Genomic DNA, 15,016 nt, shown 5'->3' on the forward strand with positions numbered 1-15,016 from the left:
TCCGTAACGATCTTCTCTATAAAACTATGACATGACCTAACTCCTCAGATGAACGCTGTAAAAATAAATAAATGAAAGCTGTTCCAAAACAGCCAATTTTTTGGTCACCTTGCCCCATAAAGTGCAATAATGAATGATCAAAAAATCCTATGTACCCAAAAATGGTACCAATTAAAACCTCAACTCTTTCTGCAAAAAACGAGCCCCTGCACAAGACGATCGGCAGAAAAATAAACATATGGCGTTCAGAAAACCAATCCAGCAAAATCTGCCTTCCAAAAACCGTATGGCATTCCTTTCCTTCTGCGCCCTGCCGTGTGCCCATACAGCAGTTTACGACCACATGTGGGGTGTTTCTGTAAACCGCGGAATCAGGGTAATAAATATTGAGTTTTGTTTGGCTGTTGACCCTCAATGTGTTAAAGAAAAAAATGCAATAAAATAGAAAATCTGCCAAAAAAGTGAAATTTAGAAATTTCATCTCATAGAAACATAGAAACATAGAATGTGTCGGCAGATAAGAACCATTTGGCCCATCTAGTCTGCCCAATATACTGAATACTATGGATAGCCCCCGGCCCTATCTTATATGAAGGATGGCCTTATGCCTATCCCATGCATGCTTAAACCCCTTCACTGTATTTGCAGCTACCACTTCTGCAGGAAGGCTATTCCATACATCCACTACTCTCTCAGTAAAGTAATACTTCCTTATATTACATTTAAACCTTTGCCCCTCTAATTTAAAACTGTGTCCTCTTGTGGTAGTTTTTCTTCTTTTAAATATGCTCTCTTCCTTTACCGAGTTGATTCCCTTTATGTATTTAAAAGTTTCTATCATATCCCCTCTGTCTCTTCTTTCTTCCAAGCTATACATATTAAGGTCCTTTAACCTTTCCTGGTAAGTTTTATCCTGCAATCCATGTACTAGTTTAGTAGCTCTTCTCTGAACTCTCTCTAGAGTATCTATATCCTTCTGGAGATATGGCCTCCAGTACTGCGCACAATACTCCAAGTGAGGTCTCACCAGTGTTCTGTACAGCGGCATAAGCACTTCACTCTTTCTACTGCTTATACCTCTCCCTATACATCCAAGCATTCTGCTGGCATTTCGTGCTGCTCTATTACATTGTCTTCCCACCTTTAAGTCTTCTGAAATAATTACTCCTAAATCCCTTTCCTCAGATACTGAGGTCAGGACTGTGTCAAATATTCTATATTCTGCCCTTGGGTTTTTACGCCCCAGGTGCATTATCTTGCACTTATCCACATTAAATTTCAGTTTCCAGAGTTCTGACCATTCTTCTAGTTTTCCTAAATCCTTTTCCATTTGGCGTTTCCCTCCAGGAACATCAACCCTGTTACATATCTTTGTGTCATCAGCAAAAAGACAAACCTTACCAGCGAGGCCTTTTGCAATATCACTTATGAAGATATTAAACAAAATCGGTCCCAGTACAGATCCCTGTGGAACCCCACTGGTAACATTACCTTGTTTTGAATGTTCTCCATTGACTACAACCCTCTGTCCATTTTCCTTTAATTCTTGTGGAACACCTAAAGGGTTAAAAAAGTTTGTAAAATCAGTTTTGAGTAACTTGAGGGGTGTAGTTTCTACAATGGGGTCATTTATGGGGGTATCCACTATGTAGGCCCCACAAAGTGACTTCAGACCTGAACTGGTCCTTTATAAAGTGGGTTTTGGAAATTTTCTTAAACATTTTAAGAATTGCTTCTAAACTTCTAAGCCTTCTAACGTCCTAAAAAAATTAAATGACATTTCCAAAATGATGCCAACATAAAATAGACATATGGGAAATGTTGGGTAATAAAAATTTTATTAGGTATGACTTTCTGTTTTAGAAGCAGAAAAATGGAAATTTGGAAAATTGTGAATTTTTCAAAATTTTGGGTACATTTTGGATTTTTTCATAAATAAAGGTTAAATATATTGACTCAAATATATGACTATCATGAAGTACAATATGTCACGAAAAAACAATCTCAGAATGGTTTGGATAAGAAAGTGTTCCAAAGCTATTACCACATAAAGGGACGCATGTCAGATTTGTAAATTTTGACCTGGACATTAGGGCATCAATGGCCCTTGGTCATGAAAGGGTTAAGTCACGTCCACCAGCGCTGTACATGTACGGCGGAGGTCCTCTGCGGGTTAAAGGGGTTTTCTGAGACTTAAAAATCTATAACCTGTCAATAGTGTACAGAGCAAAAACACCACAGCTCCTTACACTATGTAGTGGCTGTTTTTAGGTACTAAAATGGAGGCTGAGCTAAATTACCAGAGAATTGCCACTAGACAGTATACAGAGCTGTGGTATTCCTGCTTCATATGCTGCTTAGGTCTGGAAACTCCAGCTGTCACTAACAGATGATTGTTGGTATGCCAGGTGTCACTCCTCCACCAATCGTAAATCAGACATTGAGCTGTCCGTTTTTTTTCAGGACCCATTGAAAATGAATGGGTCCAGATCTGGTCCAGATCTGTTCCGCAAAAAACGGAACAGATCAGGAAAGAAACAACGGACGTGTGAATAAGGCCTAAGTCATCAATATGGCAGTCCCAGAAAACCTCTTTCATAATAATAAAAATGACAATAATAATTATAATTTATGGTTTCCAGGTAGAAAAAGGAAGCACTACTAAAAATGTGCAATAGAAAAAAAAAAGTCTGACAAACGTGTTCGTTTGGAGAGTTTGAGATTTTGTCAAAAATATATCAAGTTTGAAGTTTGCACTAAATTGGTAGCTTGCTCTCAAGGAAGCAGTGGCGACTCTAGGATCAATATATAGGGGGGGGGGCACTAATAATTTTTTACCAGCTAATCATACTACTGAAAAATACTAAAGCAGCCGCTTCCCCTGCAGCTACGCCCCTGACGCCGGGGTAATATAATTAAGGGGTATCAGGGTACATTGGGTGTAATATAACTGAGGAGGGCTATCAGACATTATAAAGGGGTAATATAGCTTATCCCTGTATGACGTCCCTGATAGGATAGAACTCCTTAGTTATGTTACCCCTGTATAATGCACCCTGATACCCCTTAGTTATATTATCTAACTAAGGGATATCAGGGTACATTACACAGGGGTAATATAACTGAGGGGTATCAGGGTACATTATACAAGGGTAATATAACTGAGGAGGGCTATCATGGGACATTATACAGGGGTAATGTAAGCTATATTACCACCGTATAATGCCTGATAGGCCTCCTGAGTTAAATTACCCCTGTATAATAATGTACCCTGATACCCCTTAGTTATATGACCCCGCCGGGATCATATAACTAAGGGGTATCCGGGTACATAATTATACAAGGGAAATATAAGTTACTCAGGAGGCCTATCAGGCATTATACGGTGGTAATATAAGTTATATTACCTCCTGTATAATGTACCCTGATACCCCTTGGTTATATTATTGCCTGTATAATGTACCCGGATTACCCTCAGTTATATAACTGAGGGGTATCAGGGGACATTATGGGTAATATTATAACTAAGGGGTATCAGGGTACATTATACAAGGGTAATATAACTGAGGAGGACTCAATGCTATCAGGGGACATTATTCAGGGGTCCTTAGTTATAATACCCCTGTATAATGTACCCTGATTCCCCTAAGTGATAGGGGTATCAGGGTTGAGGAGGGGCTGGAAGCAAGCAGGCAGGCCATGAGGCGAGGTAGTGGGGGTACATACTTTTTTTAAAACTTTTTATTCTTACTTTGTTTTCTTCTTAGCTTGCTTAGGGGCCGGCCAGGGCAGGGCCAGGCAGAGTTCTTGGGAAGTTGCCACACACAGTCCTCCTCTGGACCTCTCCTGTCCAAAGCTGGGGCCTGGGCTGGGCACAGACAGGCTCACTGACACTAGCAGATGCAGTAGCAGAGCTGCAGAACAAAAGCAAGTGTTCGTGCGGGCGGGCAGGCACGCAGCTTTACGTGGTGATGTCAACTCTGCGGCTGCCGCACTCCCAGCCTGCGCCCGCCCTGCACGCTCTGCCGTCGCTGGGTCTGAACACCGCCCCCACCCCCATCTGTCATGTCTATCTGTGTATGTTGTCTGTGTTGTGATTTGTGAATCACTCACTCAGTAGTGCGGGCTAGAGATGGGAAGTTCGGATCTTTCACATGAACCGATTCATGAATAGAATCTTCGGTTCACTCGCTGACTCTGCTGAGCTGAGACGCAAGTGAACCGAAGAGCTTAGGTGGTGCACATGCGCGGATGCTTCAATTCACTTGCTGACTCGCTGAGTCAGCTCATGGCACTTGGTCTGAGCTCTGAATGAGTGAGGAAGTGTAGGGAAGCGGACAGGACCCAGGAGCCGTGGTGTGCATTGTTGTGCAATGCATTGTCACCCACAGTGACAGTCTGACAGTACAACCAAGTGAAGTGAATGCACAGGGAAAACTGTATGTGCTAAGTTGATCACAGTAACACTGGCTGATAATAAAATAGTCCACACAGACATCACACAGGAAAATAACTAGTGTGAACCCACCCTTAGTTATATAGCTACTGAATGAGACAGAAGTTTCAGAAGAAGGGATGCCTTTAACATATATATCTCCTTGAGAAGCCAATTTGATCCTAAAGGGTTAATTCAACCTGTAATCTAAACTCTGTGTCCTGTCACTTCTCTTATCTCTCTGCTGACTGCCCTTCTGTTCCTTAATCTTATCACTGCTGCAACAAAAGCATTAGCCTCAGTGTAAACTGTTCTGGTGACTCACGGTTCTTTTAAATCAAAGAATCGAATGAGTCTCTAAGGGGTTGTTCACATCAGCGTTTAGTCCTCCATTCGGCTTTCCGTTATGACTTGTGTCCGTCTCAAAATTGAAACGGATTCATTCATAACGGAACGGAACGGACATATTTGGCTACGTTTTAAAACGGATACCATCTAACGGATACATTAATAAACGGATTAAAAATGTCCGTTAAATGTCCGTTCAATCGGTTCAGTTACTCATGTAACGGATCCGTTTTCCCTTTTTTTTTTTTTTTTCAGTTGTCCCTCCCCTATCTGCATGCTTATATACACTCGTGGCCAAAAGTTTTGAGAATGACACAAATATTAGTTTTCACAAAGTTTGCTGCTAAACTGCTTTTAGATCTTTGTTTCAGTTGTTTCTGTGATGTAGTGAAATATAATTACACGCACTTCATAAGTTTCAAAGGCTTTTATCGACAATTACATGACATTTATGCAAAGAGTCAATATTTGCAGTGTTGGCCCTTCTTTTTCAGGACCTCTGCAATTCGACTGGGCATGCTCTCAATCAACTTCTGGGCCAATTCCTGACTGATAGCAACCCATTCTTTCATAATCACTTCTTGGAGTTTGTCAGAATTAGTGGGTTTTTGTTTGTCCACCCGCCTCTTGAGGATTGACCACAAGTTCTCAATGGGATTAAGATCTGGGGAGTTTCCAGGCCATGGACCCAAAATGTCAACGTTTTGGTCCCCGAGCCACTTAGTTATCACTTTTGCCTTATGGCACTGTGCTCCATCGTGCTGGAAAATGCATTGTTCTTCACCAAACTGTTTTTGGATTGTTGGAAGAAGTTGCTGTTGGAGGGTGTTTTGGTACCATTCTTTATTCATGGCTGTGTTTTTGGGCAAAATTGTGAGTGAGCCCACTCCCTTGGATGAGAAGCAACCCCACACATGAATGGTCTCAGGATGCTTTACTGTTGGCATGACACAGGACTGATGGTAGCGCTCACCTTTTCTTCTCCGGACAAGCCTTTTTCCAGATGCCCCAAACAATCGGAAAGAGGCTTCATTGGAGAATATGACTTTGCCCCAGTCCTCAGCAGTCCATTCACCATACTTTCTGCAGAAGATCAATCTGTCCCTGATGTTTTTTTTGGAGAGAAGTGGCTTCTTTGCTGCCCTTCTTGACACCAGGCCATCTTCCAAAAGTCTTCTCACTCCTGCCTGCTGCCATTCCTGAGCAAGCTCTGCACTGGTGGCACTCCGATCCCGCAGCTGAATCCTCTTTAGAAGACGATCCTGGCGCTTGCTGGACTTTCTTGGACGCCCTGAAGCCTTCTTAACAAGAATTGAACCTCTTTCCTTGAAGTTCTTAATGATCCTATAAATTGTTGATTGAGGTGCAATCTTAGTAGCCACAATATCCTTGCCTGTGAAGCCATTTTTATGCAACGCAATGATGGCTGCACGCGTTTCTTTGCAGGTCACCATGGTTAACAATGGAAGAACAATGATTTCAAGCATCGCCCTCCTTTTAACATGTCAAGTCAGCCATTTTAACCCAATCAGCCTGACATAATGATCTCCAGCCTTGGGCTCGTCAACATTCTCACCTGAGTTAACAAGACGATTACTGAAATTATCTCAGCAGGTCCTTTAATGACAGCAATGAAATGCAGTGAAAAGTTTTTTTTGGGGGATTAAGTAAATTTTCATGGCAAAGAAGGACTATGCAATTCATCTGATCACTCTTCATAACATTCTGGAGTATATGCAAATTGCTATTATAAAAACTTAAGCAGCAACTTTTCCAATTTCCAATATTTATGTAATTCTCAAAACTTTTGGCCACGAATGTACAAATGGTGCTATATTGTGACATCCAATTGCTGGAAGAGGAACAATGCTGCCCGCTCATGTCCTTTTTTCTGTGGACTATATGATATGGAAACTTCGAAACATGCGAATGTCATCCATTAGCATTCCCAGTAGCAGTAGCATTCCCAGTAGCCTTATAGCATTCCCCAGTAGCCTTATAGCATCCCCCAGTAGCCTTATAGCATCCCCCAGTAGCCTTATAGCATTCCCCAGTAGCCTTAGAGCATTCCCCAGTAGCCTTAGAGCATTCCCCAGTAGCCTTAGAGCATTCCCCAGTAGCCTTATAGCATCCACAGTGTTGTGGAAATTTTATTATGCGGACATTTTACTTTAGGATGTGTGTGTGTTTTTATAGAGTGTCATCTGTCTCCCTGTGTCTGATTTAGCCAAAGAGCGCTCTAGCAGAGGGTACTTTGGCTGAATCGGGACCAGTGGTAAAACTGTCAGTATAAAAACCTTGTCATGGGCTTGGAGACATATCTGCTTTTAAGACATGCATATCTGCCTTGTCGGTATACTAGTACCGTATACTGACAATAGCCGTAGCAATGTCTCGCAGATGATTTCAAGCCTATGGGAACCAGTAGAATGATCTTTATTAGATACTGATCACCTTTGAGCAGTATTGAATGAGGTCCTTGCTGACAGTGATGGGGGGTGGGCGGCCACCTGGCTGATCGGACAATGGACATGCCTCATCCTTCCTTATACAGGGATGGGGCGTGTGCATTGTCTGCCCAGCCACATTGATTGCCCCGCCCTGTCCTTTGACATCACTTCCTGCATGTTATCACTTCCTGTATCCTTGTCTTGGGCCAGCCCCTTTTACACCTTTTGTTAGTAAATAAAGGTGAGCAGACTGAGCAGGGAGGAGTTGCTCAGAATTTTCAATCAAGATGGTAACACCTGGGTTTGTCTCTGACTGGGGCTGAGAGAAGGGATACAACTTTTTCCTTACACAAACTTTGATGCGAGCGGATTACAACTATTAATATTTTCTACCACAGATGGCGAGCTAGGAAGGAGATAATTTTTTTCCCCGTTGTCAGCAGAACTTAAAGGAGACACAGCTTAGTTTTCAAAAAGCAAAAAAGGCCAGCATAAGGTAATATCCTTTTCCTTACTCTCATTTTTGAGAAAGTTTTGCTCTTTGTGAACTGAAATCTGTGTACTCCAATCTGCTGACATCAGAAAGAAATCTATTTAAAGAATCTTTTGGTGTATGTGGTTGTTATCTGCTGCACCAAGGGTTGTGAGGATAAGGTAGGTTGATTGTACAGAGATTGTATGATGAGATTGTATGATCAGTAGTAAAGGGGATTGTGTTTTTTGTAACTTCTTAACTTTTATGTTACTGTGATTTTGTAAGAGGCAATTTTATAGAGGTTTATAGAGGCAGCTTTTGGTTTTAGTGTTTGTACATTAGAGACAGTATTTAGAGAGTATTTTTATATTGTTAACCTGTAAATCACCCACAGAGTGGAGGTACGGGTACTACAGTGCTACAGTACACTACGGTACTAATACAGGTACTACAGAGTAGAAAGGTTCTGTGCCAAAAGTATTGGGACAACTCCTAGAAATTGGTACTAGTGTTTTGTTTTTTGTAGCAACCATTGTGGTGTTTGTTTTTTGTGCAATGGAAAGTATTTTTAAAGAAGTAGCAAAGTTGAAGGACACGGTTGCTATTCTTCAGGCTATGCAGGGATCTACTGATCCATGGCTGCAGGCCCAGAATTGTGTAGCAAACCTGATCGGTACGAAAAAATGGCACAAAAGGAAAGGCAAGTATGCTCTGATTTTTGCTGCTGGGTGGATAGCAGATAAATATCAGGAGACTTGTAGGCTGAAGCTGAGTTTGGAAGGAGAAGTGGAAGATTTAAAAGTGGAAATTGTTAAATTGAGAACTCTTGTCCAGCAGGCAGCTGAAGCTAGCGGCCTAGCGCTAATTATGAATGTACTGTGAGGTGTAATACTGAGCTGCGCAAGGAGAATGAATGTTTATCTGAAAGCCTGACGCAAGCCCAGATGCCGTAAGTGAATTGTCAGAGTCATTGAAACAACCGTTAGAGAGTAATGTGTCTTGGATTAGAGGCAATGTATGCACTGTAAGCATGGAGAAGTCTGAGGTTTGTGGTTCAGATAGTGGAACCGACTCAGGGATGGAGATGGACAATGTGTCTGACCCTGGAGTTGGAAGCATTAACACAAGGCCAGAAGATTCCTCAGATGAGTCCGTGGTAAGTGGACTCAATACAGATAGTAGTGTGGGATCTAGTCATGCTAGGATGGTTAATGTGCGCCAAGTCAAATCGCCATGTGCCCAGACAAGGTATTATGCAGGGAGGCGAGCTATCCTTTGTTTTGCATGCAGGGAATACGGGCACATTGCACGATATTGTGACGTTGCTAATGGCAACAGATACAGGTATGTTAAGTACCCCAGAACCACACCTAGAAGTGAAGTGGTTTATTCAGCAAGGTGGGTAATGATCCCAGACATGCTTCTTTGCAAAGGCAGAGAACCCAGGGACAGCCAAGGTCTTTGAAAAACCTGTCTATTTTCGTTTGGGTATTTCTTTGATTCATTTAAATTTTTCTTCTTTTACTAATCCATTTTTATTTTTTTGGTTTTTATTGAAGTTTCTTTCAGTTTTTCCTTATTTACCAACCCATTTTTATTTTTAGCTTATTATAAATTTCTTCCTTTTTATACATTTTTTCCTTTTTCATATTTGGCGCTTTTCTCTTCTTTTTTTCTCTTTCTTTCCCTCTCTTTTCTCTGTAGATTTGGTTAGGAGTACTGGGGGTCTCATGATATTGTGTGGGAACTACTGTCTGAATTCAAGGGTTGCTGCTGAGTGAGAGGTTTTTGATCAGTCACTGCAAAAAGGGCTTCGTGTGCTGTTCAGCTTGACTATATAGAATCATATCGGCAAAGGAAAGTGAGTTGATGAGCATTTTTTTAAGGAGACAAGGTGATATATATCACCTGGGCATACCAATAGCTGTGTGAGTAACCCCATTCCCCACAGGAGTACTGTGTGTTTGTTTCCTGTGCACCCCATTCCCCACAGGGGTACTGTGTGTTCTCTGTGCACCCCTTGTCCCCACAGAAGGTACTGTGTGTTCTCTGTGCACCCCTTTTTCCACTCCAGGTCAATTGGAAGCCCTTTCCTGTGGTCAGGTCACTATTCAGAGCCAAAACCGAGGCTGGTATATCTCATTAGGAGACTCAGAGGGCCGCCGTGTGTTGGCGAGAGCCCTTTTCCTCACACTGATTACTCCTTTTCCTGAGGTCTAACTAGGGTGAACGGAGTCCGTGTGTCGGTGCCAGAAACCCTAAGGCAACTCAGAGGCGAACGAAGGGGAGTAACAGCCATCCAGCGTGTGTCGCAGGGCAGTACTTGCGTAGGTCGCGGGACAATTCCTAGCGTAGGTCGCGGGAAAATTCCTTGCGTAGGTCACAGGAAAAAGGAAATGGACGCATCTACTTTTAGAAGGCTCGAGCATGAGTTTAGGGAAATTTAGGGAACAGAAGGGTACCACTTCTGACTATAGGACAGCCCAGCAGTACATGAAATCCATCTATGGAGGAGGAGTTGTTAAGCCCCTCAAAGATTGGCCCCAAGGGAATGTAGGTTCAGAGTGGACCATCCCAAAGAAGGGACCTTTGAGGTCTGGATTGGGAAAAAAGTTTGTCCGTAAATTCCCCACTAGACTCCAAAGCCATGGTTCCCTCCAGAAAGCAGAACTGTGGCTGCACGAATCCATCGATCTCCAGCAACAGGGTATTCAAAAGTCACAGACAGTGCGAACTAACACTGTCATGTACTCCCGTCCCGCTAGGACTACAGAGTCCAAGAGAAGCGCTTTTCTCTTTCTCTCTCTCTATCTCTCCCTCTCTCTCTCTCATCCCTCCCTCATCTCTCCATCTAACCTTAAGACGATGCACCATGTTTAATCCAGCTTCTCTTCGTCCTGGTGTTAAGGACGATGAGAAGGGGGGAAAGTGGTGCAGAAAACAACGATCTTCAAACTTTCTAACCTCTAAAATGTCAATCCTTTTCTTTACTGGTACTTGGGTCCGATTTTTGCAAAGAAGGTAAAAATCACGGCCGATCCATGGCCTGAATGTTCCGCTGTAACCCTTTTATTCCATCAGGTATGCCCCCAGGAAGCCCCACGGGTTATCACCCGATGTCCACCACCGGGTTCGGGAGTTTTCTCCCGGACCCAGACTCAATAACCAGTGTTCATTCTAGTCAACCAGGTGATTGGGTCGCGCTAAAGAAACATCCGAGGACGGGACTAGAGCCGAGATATCTTGGGACATTCCAGGTGCTGCTGATGACGCGAACCTCTCTGAAGTTCGAGGGACGAGACAACTGGATCCACACCGGTCACTGCAAGAAGCTGCTCAACTAAGTCAAAGAATGCAGAGTATCACTTTTGTTTATTTGTTACAAGAAGGCATTTGTTGATAACGATACATTCCTAGAGGGTAATATTAATATTAGCTCTGGCTCCTGCTCCTTGCTTATTAATCCTGTATGGGTGTCCGGGCAGCTAGGCGACCCGTAGATGTGGGATCCTCCAGTTGTGAGGAAGGTATACGGTTATGCCTGGCTGGCAGACACCATTGACAAGGGTCAGGCCCATACTGACAGGAGCAGGACCGAGGCGGAGCTATGACTAGTGAGGGTCAGAATCCTTTTTAAAGCTTTGGGAGGTCTTGGGGCTCGCTGGTTTTCCATTGGATCTGGGCGAAAGGAAATAGGACATGTACTTATGTTTTTTGTTTCTATTCCTTCTATAAGCCGGAGTGAGATGTTCCTGATGTCTAATCGACTGAGTTACCGAAGCCCGAACAGACAAGACGCCCTGAAGACCAAACCATGGACCAGATGCAGAGGATCCCAAACCAGCCGGCGACCAACGCGAAACTCCACCTCCTAAGTCACCTCCCGAAGAAAAGAAGCTACGTGTCAAGATTGACTTTCTGTTTTCCATCATCTGTTATTCAGGACTTTTCGTAGACAAGACTGTTTTTTTCAAAGAAGAAGATCGAGATCCGTCGAGGGACATTGGGGAGCATATGACAAAGAGGAGGGACTGTTGTGGAAATTTTATTATGCGGACATTTTACTTTAGGATGTGTGTGTGTTTTTATAGATTGTCATCTGTCTCCCTGTGTCTGATTTAGCCAAAGAGCGCTCTAGCAGAGGGTACTTTGGCTGAATCGGGACCAGTGGTAAAACTGTCAGTATGAAAACCTTCTCATGGGCTTGGAGACATATCTGCTTTTAAGACATGCATATCTGCCTTGTCGGTATACTAGTACCGTATACTGACAATAGCCGTAGCAATGTCTCGCAGATAATTTCAAGCCTATGGGAACCAGTAGAATGATATTTATTAGATACTGATCACCTTTGAGCAGTATTGAATGAGGTCCATGCTGACAGTGATGGGGGGTGGGCGGCCACCTGGCTGATCGGACAATGGACATGACTCATCCTTCCTTATACAGGGATGGGGCGTGTGCATTGTCTGCCCAGCCACATTGATTGCCCCGCCCTGTCCTTTGACATCACTTCCTGCATGTTATCACTTCCTGTATCCTTGTCTTGGGCCAGCCCCTTTTACACCTTTTGTTAGTAAATAAAGGTGAGCAGACTGAGCAGGGCGGGAGGAGTTGTTCAGAATTTTCAATCAAGATGGTAACAACTGGGTTTGTCTCTGACTGGGGCTGAGAGAAGGGATTCACCTTTTTCCTTACACAAACTTTGATGCGAGCGGATTACAACTATTAATATTTTCTACAACAACAGTTTCAAAATATTTGCCCCAGTAGCCAAATAACATGCCCCAGTAGCGTAATAGCATCTCACAAAAGGCTAATAACATCCCCCATTTGCCTAATAGCATCCACAGTTTCAAGATATTAGCCCCCAGTAGCCAAATAGCATGCCCCAGTAGATGATCAAAGTAAATACTTTTCAATTGCATCAATTCATACCCTTTTCTTGACACTTTCTCCAACTTGCACATCAACTTTCAGACATGGTGAGGAGGAGCGCTCACGTGACTGTCACATGGCACTCTCTTGTTTTCCTGTCTTCGTTTGGAAGTTCCTGTTTGTTCTGCGCATGGTCAGAAACAAAAAAAAACGTACTATAGGAACGTTATGTCCGCGAAAGAAAAATTTAACAATCCGTTTCTCATTGACTACAATGAACGTGAATGGACGCTCCGTCAAGAATCCGCTTTTCTGAACGTAGAAAAAAATCCTGCAAGCAGGATTTTTTTTTCCGTCTGAAAAAACGGATTCCGAACTTATTACCAACTAACGGAGTCAAACGTATGCATACATACGTCAATTAGTTTCTATGGGAGGTTGAACAGATACGTTTTTCGATTTCTTTTTTCAACTTCCGGACGGACTACAGGAACGGTGAGCTTGAACGCAGATGTGAACATAGCCTAAGTCGGATCTTTAGATTCTTTTAACCTGTAGACTCATTCGATTCTTAGACTCGCCCTGTCTGACTCAGTGCTGCTAGTGCTTGCCTCAGCTCTGATTGGTTGCAGGCCGGGGTGGGCTGGGAGGGGAGAGGCTGGCAGAAGTCTGCTTCCACTCTAGGATCAGATTACACTCCTCCCTCCCTGCTGCCAGCATCTCTCTGCTCTGCTATCTGACTGAGCTGTTTCAAACTGATCAGCTCAGTCAGGTGAATCGACTCCTCCGGTTCAGTGAACTGAATCGATTCAAAAGAACGATTCGTTCATGAACCGGACATCACTAGTGCGGGCGGCCGGGTGCAGCAGTGAATCAGCGGGGAAGCCAGGCCGCCATCTGTTGATTTTATTTTATATTTTTTTAATTTACATACACACTACACACAGGCAGCCAGGCCTGGCTGGGGAGGAGTCAGGACTGGAGCAGGGCGCACGCAGGGCCGGGCCGACACAGTGGCTGGGGAGGCTCCAGCCAGGCCACTGAGTAACTCAGAAGATCCGATGGTATATTCTAACCCCCAGGGGTTCCCATGGTGACGGGGACGCTTGCCTGGGGTTTGAATATACCATCGGATCTGAGTTTTCACGAGCTCAGTGAGATCGTAAAAACTCAAATCCGATGGTATATTCTAACCCCCAGGCGTTCCTATGGTGACAGGGACGCTTGCCTGGGGGTTAGAATATACAGGGCACGCCGCTCACAGCAGTATATTTATAAACTAATCAGTAACTACTTTAACTTTAATCATTGCTCATTGCTGATCTCTTTACTTGGATTATTTGGATATCTTACTCTGTCTTAGCTCCGGTAACAGCAGGCAGTGCGGGCGGGCGGCGCTCACTCACTGATGTCACGCGCCTCCTCCCACTAGGCGGCACAGGCGCATGACGTCAGTGAGTGAGCGCCGCCTGCAATGCCTGCTGTAACCGGAGCTAAGGCAGAATAAGATATCCAAATAATCCAAGTAAAGAGATCAGCAATGAGCAATGATTAAAGTTAAAGTAGTTACTGATTAGTTTATAAATATACTCCTGTGAGCGTCGGGCAGGGGGATCTGTGGATGGCACTGTTTAGGGGGGATCTGTGGATGGCACTGTTTAGGGGGGATCTGTGGATGGCACTGTTTAGGGGGGATCTGTGGATGGCACTGTTTAGGGGGGAGATCTGTGGATGACACTGTTTAGGGGGGAGATCTGTGGATGGCACTGTTTAGGAGGGAGATCTGTGGATTGCACTGTTCAGGGGAGGGGGGAATCTGTGAATGGCACTGTTTAGGGGGGGGGGGATCTGTGGATGGCACGGGGGGGCCCATAATTATTTTTGCTATGGGGCCCATGCATTTCTAGCTACGCCCCTGGTAGACGCGCACTATGACCTGATGCTGTGCGCTGTCAGGTCACAGTACAGTGAGGTGGGAAGAAGACCTGAAATCTTTCAAGTGGCAGAGCTGTCTGGAGCTGGAGAGGTAAGTTTATTTTTTTAATAGTCTGATCTGAGGTGTGATTTGATGCTGGGGGTCTAATAGGGGCTGATCTGAGGATAATTGAGGGTGGGGAAGGTCTGATCTGAGGCTGGGGAGGGTCTGATCTAAGGCTGAGGGGTCTGATCTGAGGCTGGGGAGGGTCTGATGGGGGTGTGATCTGAGGCTGGGAGGTCTGATGGGGTGTGATCTGAGGCTGGGGGGTCTGATCTAAGGCTGGGGAGGGTCTAATCTGAGGCTAGGGAGGGTCTGATGGGGGTCTGATCCGAGGCTGAGAGATCTGGTGGGAGTCTGATCTGAGGCTGATGTAGGTTTGGGGGGTCAGATAGGAGGCTGATGGAGGTGGGGGGCAGATCTGAGACTGAGAAAGGGACAAAGGGAGGGACACT

This window comes from Bufo bufo, chromosome 1, assembly GCF_905171765.1.
Source record: "Bufo bufo chromosome 1, aBufBuf1.1, whole genome shotgun sequence".
Lineage (NCBI taxonomy): Eukaryota > Metazoa > Chordata > Amphibia > Anura > Bufonidae > Bufo > Bufo bufo.